At 29.9% G+C, this 9,329-nt stretch overlaps 1 long non-coding RNA gene across 2 annotated transcripts in view; it reads right to left on the reverse strand.

Annotated features, from left to right (window-relative positions):
• Positions 1-9,329, reverse strand: part of LOC111682229 — a 64,779-nt gene that overhangs the window by 49,903 nt on the left and 5,547 nt on the right. For both annotated transcript variants that reach the window (XR_006940357.1, XR_006940356.1), the window contains exon 2: positions 4,088-4,472. This is a non-coding gene — a long non-coding RNA (uncharacterized LOC111682229). The remainder of the gene's footprint in view (positions 1-4,087; positions 4,473-9,329) is intronic.

A 9,329-nucleotide genomic window follows, 5' to 3' on the forward strand; every position in this document is an offset into this window, starting at 1 on the left:
CTATAGACTGTTCTATAGTCCAGACTATAGACTGTTCTATAGTCCAGACTATAGACTGTTCTATAGTCCAGACTATAGACTGTACTATAGTCCAGACTATAGACTGTTCTATAGTCCAGACTATAGACTGTTCTATAGTCCAGATTATAGACTGTTCTATAGTCCAGACTATAGACTAATCTATAGTCTAGACTATAGACTGTTCTATAGTCCAGACTATAGACTGTTCTATAGTCCAGACTATAGACTGTTCTATAGTCCACACTATAGACTATTCTATAGTCCAGACTACAGACTGTTCTATAGTCCACACTATAGACTATTCTATAGTCCAGACTACAGACTGTTCTATAATCCATCCTATAGACTATTCTATAGTCCATATTATAGACTGTTCTTATAGTCCACACTATACACTAGTCCAAAGTCCAAATTATTGACTGCTCTATAGTCCAGGCTATATGTTCTATAGACCAGATGATAGACCGTTCTATAGTCAAAATAAAAACTGTTCTATAGTTTTCTATAGTCCGGATTATGGTCAGAATTTATTTTTTTCTTAAATTTTTTTAAAACCGTTTTGTTAAATTTGTCTTTGACAAATGTTCAAAAATATGTTTTGTACATTAGACTAAAGTACAAAGGATTAGCAAATTTATATATATAAGCAGCGCTTAACAAAGAACTTTTTTTTTGTAGCTTAGAAATAAAAATGCAAACAAAGAAATATTTCATAATTTAAAATCACTTCAAAGTTGTAGAAAAATTCCTTATTCTTTGACCACCTGTTAAACATTTGGGGAGTGCAGCTAGCAAACACTTTTAGCTTCAAAAAGCCAAAACATGAATAAACATTTTTTTCTCTTAACAGCTTAAAAAATGTAAATAAACTCCAGCTTAAAAGTTAGTAGAAAAACAAAAGCGTCAATTTTAAACCATTAAAAGAACGTGCCTTGTTATTATAAGGGTCATAAAAAAAAGTACACACATATTTTACTGGTCGTATGTTTAGCGGATTTCGTTTTTTCCTTCTTCTTCTACGTTAAGCCTGTCATTTTTTTAGTGGAACAAGGAAATTGCTGTTTTGTACTTTTCACCGACTTGATCAAAGATTTTGTGGTTACCTTAACGGGCAACAAGTTTGACAGGTTTACTTTGGCATACTTCTTGAAAAAAAATAAAATAAATTTTTGCTGGTTTTTTTTAGGTCATGTTAAAGTTAAACTGGAGTTTTTGTTAAGGCTTACTTTTTATAGGGTCATTTTTCAGTTAATGGCTGATTAAGTACAAAAAAAAGAAAATAAAAAGAAAAGACACATTCCAAAAGAAAAATAAAAGTTATTGTCTGTTTTTATAAAGGAACTTGTAGCATAAAATTTATATTAAAACTCTAAATGAATTAATGTCTAAAATATAGAACAGTTTGCAGGCTGGACTATAGAAGAGTCTATAGTCTGGACTACAGAAGAGTCTGCAGTCTGGATTATAGACTATAGGGTTTACTTTAGAACAATCCATAGAATGGACTATAGAGCAGTATATATGTAGGACTATAGAACAGTCTGCAGTCTGGACTTTGGATGAGTTTATAGGTTGGATTATAGGACCCTCTACCGGTAGGGCTTAAAAATTATAAAATTATAGAAGAGTCTATACTCTGTAACATAGAATAGTCTATAGTCTGTAACATAGAATAGTCTATAGTCTGTAACATAGAATAGTTTATAGTCTGTAACATAGAATAGTTTATAGTCTGGACTATAGAATAGTCTATAGTCTGTAACATAGAATAGTCTATAGACTGGACTATATAATTGGACTATAGAAGAGTCTATAATCTGGACTATAGAAGAGTCTTTAGTCTGGACTATAGAAGAGTCTATAGTCTGGACTATAGAAGAGTCTATAGTCTGGACTATAGAAGTGTCTATAGTCTGGACTATAGAAGAGTCTATAGTCTGGACTATAGAAGAGTCTATAGTCTGGACTATAGAAGTGTCTATAGTCTGGACTATAGAAGTGTCTATAGTCTGGACTATAGAAGTGTCTATAGTCTGGACTATAGAAGTGTCTATAGTCTGGACTATAGAAGTGTCTATAGTCTGGACTATAGAAATGTCTATAGTCTGGACTATAGAAGTGTCTATAGTCTGGACTATAGAAGTGTCTATAGTCTGGAATATAGAAGTGTCTATAGTTTGGAATATCGAAGTGCCTATAGTCTGGACTATAGAAGTGTCTATAGTCTGGACTATAGAATAGTCTATAATCTGGACTATAGGATAGTCTACAGTCTGGGCTATAGAATAGTCTATAGTATGGGCTATAGAATAGTCTATAGTCTGGACTATAAAATAGAGTATAGTCTGGACTAAAGAACAGGCTATTGTCTGCAGTATCGAACATTCTATAGTTTGAGCCATAAAACAGTATTTAGTCTGGACTATAGAATAGTCTATAGTCTGGACTACAAAATAGTCTATATTCTGAACTATAGAATAGTCTGTAGTCTGGACTATAGAATAGTCTATAATTTGGACTATATAATTTTCTATAGTCTGTACTAAAGAACAGTCTATTGTCTGCAGTGTCGAACATTCTATAGTTTGGGCCATAAAACAGTATTAAGTCTGGACTATAGAACAGTCCTTAGTTTAGACTATAGAATAGCCTGGAGTTTAGAATAGTCTGGACAATAGAATGGTGTAAAGGCTGGACTTTAGAATAGTCTGACCTATAGAATAGTCTATAATTTGGACTATAGAGTAGTCTATAGTCAGGACTATAGAAGATTCTATAATCTGAATTATAGAACAGTTGAGATTATATCACATTCTATAATCTAGACAGACAATACTCTGGACTGTATAAAAGTATATAGTCTGGAGTATAGAACTATCTTTAATCTGATCTATAGAATAGACTGGTCTATAGAACAATCTATAGTCTGGACTATGGAATAGTTTATAGTCAGGACTATAGAATAGCCTATAGAATAGTCTGGACTTTAGAAGGGTTTATAACCTGGACTATAGAACAGTCGAGATTATATCACATTCTATAATCTGAACAGACAATAGTCTGAACTATATAACAGTCTATAGTCTGTAGTATAAAACTATCTGTAGTCTGATCTAATCTATAGAACAGCCTGACTGTAGCACAGTCTATAGTCTGGACTATGGAACAGTCTATAGTCTGGACTATAGAATAGTCTATAGTCTGGACTATAGAATAGTCTATAGTCTGGACTATAGAATAGTCTATAGTCTGGACTATAGAATAGTCTATAGTCTGGCCTATAGAATAGTCTAAGTCTGGACTATAGCATAGTCTATAGTCTGGACTATAGAATAATCTATAGTCTGGACTATAGAATAATCTATAGTCTGGACTATAGAATAGTCTATAGTCTGGGCTATAGAATAGTCTATAGTCTGGACTATAGAATAGTCTATAGTCTGGACTATAGAATAGTTTATAGTCTGGACTTAAGTATAGTCTATAGTCTATTACTCTGGACTATAGAATAGTCTGTAGTCTGGACTATAGAATAGTCTATAGTCTGGACGATAGAATATGAAACAGTCTAAACTATTTACATAGCCTTGCCTAAAATGAATTCTTTATTCAGGTTTTTTGAACAGTTAAAATTTAAACAAATTTTATTAAAGTAAAACATGTTAAAAACATTCAAAAAACTTATGTAATATTTTATTACTTTTTTATAATTTATTAATATTGTTTAATATTTATTTATTAATATTTAATTAACTTTATTTAATTTCCGAATATTTGCTTTTATTGTTTTTTTGTGTTTTTTTGTAACCCCAAAACCTTAGATGTTGAGCTAGTTACCTAATAAGTTTTAATCAAAAATCGCGTGCTTTTTCTTTCGTTAACCTTTTTGTAATAAATATAACATAATTACTATATTGTTTTTAGGCGAATAATTAATACAAAAAATAAATAAATAATATTATATAAAATGTGGAAAAAATAAAGAAAATCACTAGCGGAAAAATTTGGCAAAAAAAAACATTATTCGAAACAAACAAAAGCGGAAATGTTTTAGTTTAAAACTTACCAGATTAGTTTTAGCTTTATTGTAGCTTTACTACTATAGTTGACGTTGTAAAAGTTTACTTTTTTTTTGGTTTGTTTGCTGTAACCATATACTAGTTACTACGACAACTTTTAGCAACTTTTACACAGCTGTAGCTAAGAAAACTGCCAAGTGTTTTTCATACTAGAGATAAAAACACAAACGTACGTTAAGTATAAAATGCGAATTTAAATGAAAAAAAAAAATATTCATTTAAAGGAAATTCAAATAAATTTGAAAAAAATATTTTATTATTTTGCAATTCAAGACGTTTACAAAACTAAAAGTGTTGTCAGGTAAAGTTTAACACACTTGACAGCAGTTAGAAGTATAGATGAAGATGCAGGTGGTGTTGGGTGTTATAAGACTGTAAAGTAAAAATATCAAAAAAATTATATATAAATAATGAAATCTGATAGTTGTACTATAAAAAGCAATAAAATATTAAATTTATAGAAAATTCACTGAATCGAAGCTAAACTGGGAGGGAAAAGTAGAAATTAGACTAAAGTTAAGTAAACCAATAAGCTTTTAAAAAAACTCAACAACCGACAATCAGACAAATTTTGAAAACTCATTGTTACTTAAAAATAATGACTTCAAATTAAAAAAAACGCTGAAATTTTTTAACAAAAACCTAAAAAAAAAAAAAAAAATATCTAAATTCATAAAATTTCCAACAACCGTCAATCAGACAAAATTCTCAAAATAACCAAATTTAAGTAAAATTAACTTAATCATTTGATTAATAACATTTATTTTGATAAAATATAAAAAAATACTCAAAAACCCCTAAACAAGCACTCAACCGACAAACAGACAAAAATCTAAAAACCATTTTAACCGAAATTTTTAAAAGACTTAATAACACTTCATAAAATAAAAGTGCTTTAAAATACAGAAAAAATAAACAAAGTTATCCGACAAACAGGCAAAAATTTCAAAATAATAAATCGAATAAAATTACATTAAATTCATAGAAATTATGAAATAAAAAACAAATTCCTACGAAAAGATTAAACATATATCTATAGTCCAGACTATTGCTTATTCTATAGTCCAGAGTATATCCCATTATAAAATCCAGACTATAGCCTGTCCTATAGCACAGACTATAGCCCAGAATATAGACTATTTTATAGACAAAACTTTAGACTATTCTATAGTCCAGTCTATAGTCCTATAATATAGTCCAAACTATATTCTATTCTAAAGTGCAGACTATAGCATGTTCTATAGTCTAGACTATAGCTAGTCCATTCCAGACTATTGACTATTCTATAGTCCAGACTATAGACTTTTCTATAGTCCAGACTATAGACTTTTCTATAGTCCAGACTATAGACTAATATATAGTCCAGACTATAGACTATTCTATAGTCCAGACTATAGACTATTCGAAAGTCTAGACTATAGCCTATTCTATAGTCCAGACTATAAACTATTCTAGAGTGCAGACTATAGCATATTCTATAGTCCACACTATAGACTATTCGAAAGTCCAAACTATAGCCTATTATATAGTTCATACTATACCCTATTCTAAAGTGCAGACTATAGCATATTCTATAGTCTAGACTGTAGCCTATACTATAGTCCAGACTATAGACTATTCTATAGTCCAGACTACAGGCTATAGATTATTCTATAGTCTAGACTTTAGACTTTTCTATAGTCCATATAATAGACTATTCTATAGTTCAGACTATCGACTATTCTATAGTCCAGGCTTTAGATTATTCTAAAGTATTTACTATAGACTATTCTATAATCCAGTCCATAAAGTATTCTATATTCGAGACTATATACTAGTCCAGACTATAGACTATCCTATAGTACAGACTATAGACTATTCTATAGTCCAGACTATAGACTAATATATAGTCCAGACTATAGACTATTCTATAGCCCAGACTATAGACTATTCGAATGTCTAGACTATAGCCTATTCTATAGTCCAGATTATAAACTATTCTATAGTCCAGACTATAAACTATTCTATAGTCCAGACTATAGACTATTCTATAGTCCAGACTATAGACTATTCTAATGTCTAGATTATAGCATATAATATAGTCCAAACTATATCCTATTCTAAAGTGCAGACTATAGCATATTCTATAGTCCAGACTATAGACTATTCGAAAGTCCAAACTATAGCCTAATATATAGTTCATACTATACCCCATTCTAAAGTGCAGACTATACCATATTCTATAGTCTAGATTGTAGCCTATACTATAGTCCAGATTATAGACTATTCTATAGTCCAGACTACAGGCTATAGACTATTCTATAGTTCATATAATAGACTATTCTATAGTTCAGACTATAGACTATTCTATAGTCCAGGGTTTCGACTATTCTAAAGTCTTTACTATAGACTATTCTATAATCCAGTCTATAAACTATTCTATTGTCCAGACTATATACTAGTTCAGACTATAGGCTATTCTATAGTCCAGACTATAGACTATTCTATTGTCCAGACTATAGACTATTCTATATTCCAGAATATAGACTATTCTAGAGTACAGACTATAGCCTATTGTATAGTCAAGACTATAGACTATTCTATAGACCAGACTATAGACTATTCTATAGTCCAGACTATAGACTATTCTATTCTATAGTCCAGACTTTAGACTATTCTATAGTCCAGACTATAGACTATTCTATAGTCCAGACTATAGACTATTCTATAACCCAGACTACAGACTATTCTATGGTTGAGACTAAAGATGGTTCTTTAGTCTTGGCTATTCTATAGTCCAGACTATGGGCTATTTTATAGTCCAGACTATAGACTATTTTATAGTCCAGAGTATAGACTATTCTATAGTCCAGAGTATAGACTATTCTACAGCCCAGACTATAGACTATTCCATAGACAAACCATAGACCATTTTTTTATCCAGAATATAAATTTTTCTATAGTCCAGACTATAGACTATTCAATAGACAGGCTATAGACTTTTTTTAGTCCAGTATACAGACTATTCTATAGTCCAGACTATAGACTATTTTATGGTCCAGAGTATAGAATATTCTATAGTCCAGACTATAGACTATTCTATAGTCCAGACTATAGACTATTCTGTAGCCCAGACTATAGACTCTTCTATACTGCAGACTATGGCCTATTTTATAGTCAATACTATAGCCTATTCTGTAGTCCAGACTATAAACTATTCTATAGTCTAGTCTACAGACCATAGACCAGACTGTAGACTATTCTGTAGTCCAGACTATAGACTTTTTTAAAGTCTAGAATATAGAGTGTTCTATAGTCCACACCTATAGTTTAGTTTATAAAAAAATTCAATTTTCTATTTCTTTTGCTCGACACTGTAGTTTTTTTTTTTTTTTTTGTTTAGTTAAATTATTAGTTAAAATTATTACTTTTCCTTTGTTTACATTATTTATTTTTGTTTTACATTATATTTTTTTCATGTTGATTTTATAAAATTCACTTTTTATTATTTATTTATTTTTTACTTTAATTTGTTATAGTTTTTCTTCTTTTTTTATTCAAAATCATAATAAAAAAAAAGAAATTATTTACTCTACTGAAACATGACTATTAGATGCAGTGCATATTTCTGTTGATTTTAGCAATTTAAAAATTTTTTCATTTAGTTATTTTTTAAACAAATATCTTTTTTTTTTTTTGCTACCTGGTAGTAAACAAAAAAAAAATATATTGGTTTAATATTTCTTTAAATAAGTTATATGTTTTCTGAGCTTTATAGTCTCTATATAAAAATAAAAATAATAAATATTTTTATTGTATTTTAATTTCGTTTAAATTGAAGCGTTGCAAAAGTTGTGGCACAGATGTTTTTCATATAAAAAAAAACTTTTTATTTAAACAATTTATTATTTGCCTTACCGACTGCTTAAACTAAAGAAAAAAAATTATGCCATGTTTGCAGTTTTTATTTAAGTAAATTAAAAAACAACTTCTGACCAAACATTTGCCTTTAAATTGAGGTCTTTTTTTTAGATCGCTACATAATAATTTTTATTTTTTTTATTATCTGCTTAAGTCTGCCTTAGAAAACAACTTTTTTGAAGGTCTTTTGTAAGAAAATCTATTTCAACTTCTCCCCATCATATCGAAGTCTTTTTTATGTGCTATTCACACTTGCAGTGTTGTAATCTTATATGTTTTAATTTGATTGACATATTTTATAGAAATTCTCTGTATTGCATTGACATTTCTGTCAAATTGATAGATTTTGTTTGACATTTGCCAACACCAAGTCATGTAAAATTATTGTAACACTGTAAAGGAGTGTGTCGAATCAGAGACCAATGGCGCCAGAGGGTAAATAAGGTTTATAAGGAATTTATCCGGGAGTTTAAATTGTAAAGACGTTTGAAATTTAAATAATGATCTATAGAAAAGTCTATAGTCAGGATAATTGAACAGCCTATATTCCACTGTAAAGACTGTATAATAGCTTAAGGTCTGGAATATATAATAGTATATAGTCTGCGCTATGGAATAGTCTATAGTCTGGACTATAGAATAGTCTATAGTCTGGTCTGGACCATATAATAGTCTATAGTCTGGACTATAGAATAGTCTATAGTCTTAAGGTCTGGAATATAGAATAGCTATTTCATAGTCTATAGGCTGGCCAATAGAATACTCTATATTCTGGAATATAGAATAGTCTATAGTCTGGTCTGGACTATAGAATAATCTATAGTCTGGACAACAGAATAGTCTAAAGTCTGGTCTATAGAATAGTCTATAGTCTGGACTATAGAATAGTCTGTAGTCTGGACTATAGAATAGTCTATAGTCTGGACTACAGAATAGTCTACAGTCTGGACTATAGAATAGTCTATAGTCTCGACTATAGAATAGTCTATAGTCTGGACTCTAGAAATGTCTGTAGTCGGGACTATAGGAAAGTCTATAGTGTGGACTATAGAATAGTCTATTGTGTGGACTATAGAATAGTCTATTGTCTGTACTATAGAATAGTCTATTGTCTGGACTATAGAATAGTCTCTTGTCTGGACTATAGAATAGTCTATAGTCTGGACTATAGAATAGTCTTTAGTCTGGACTATATAGTAGTCTATAGTCTAGTCTACAGTTTAGTCTAGTCTAGAGTCTAGTCTATAGTCTAGTCTATAGTCTATTCTATAGTCTAGTCTATAGTCTAGTCTATAGTCTAGTCTATAGTCTAGTCTATAGTCTAGTCTA

Source organism: Lucilia cuprina, chromosome 3, assembly GCF_022045245.1.
Source record: "Lucilia cuprina isolate Lc7/37 chromosome 3, ASM2204524v1, whole genome shotgun sequence".
NCBI classification, from domain to species: Eukaryota; Metazoa; Arthropoda; class Insecta; order Diptera; family Calliphoridae; genus Lucilia; species Lucilia cuprina.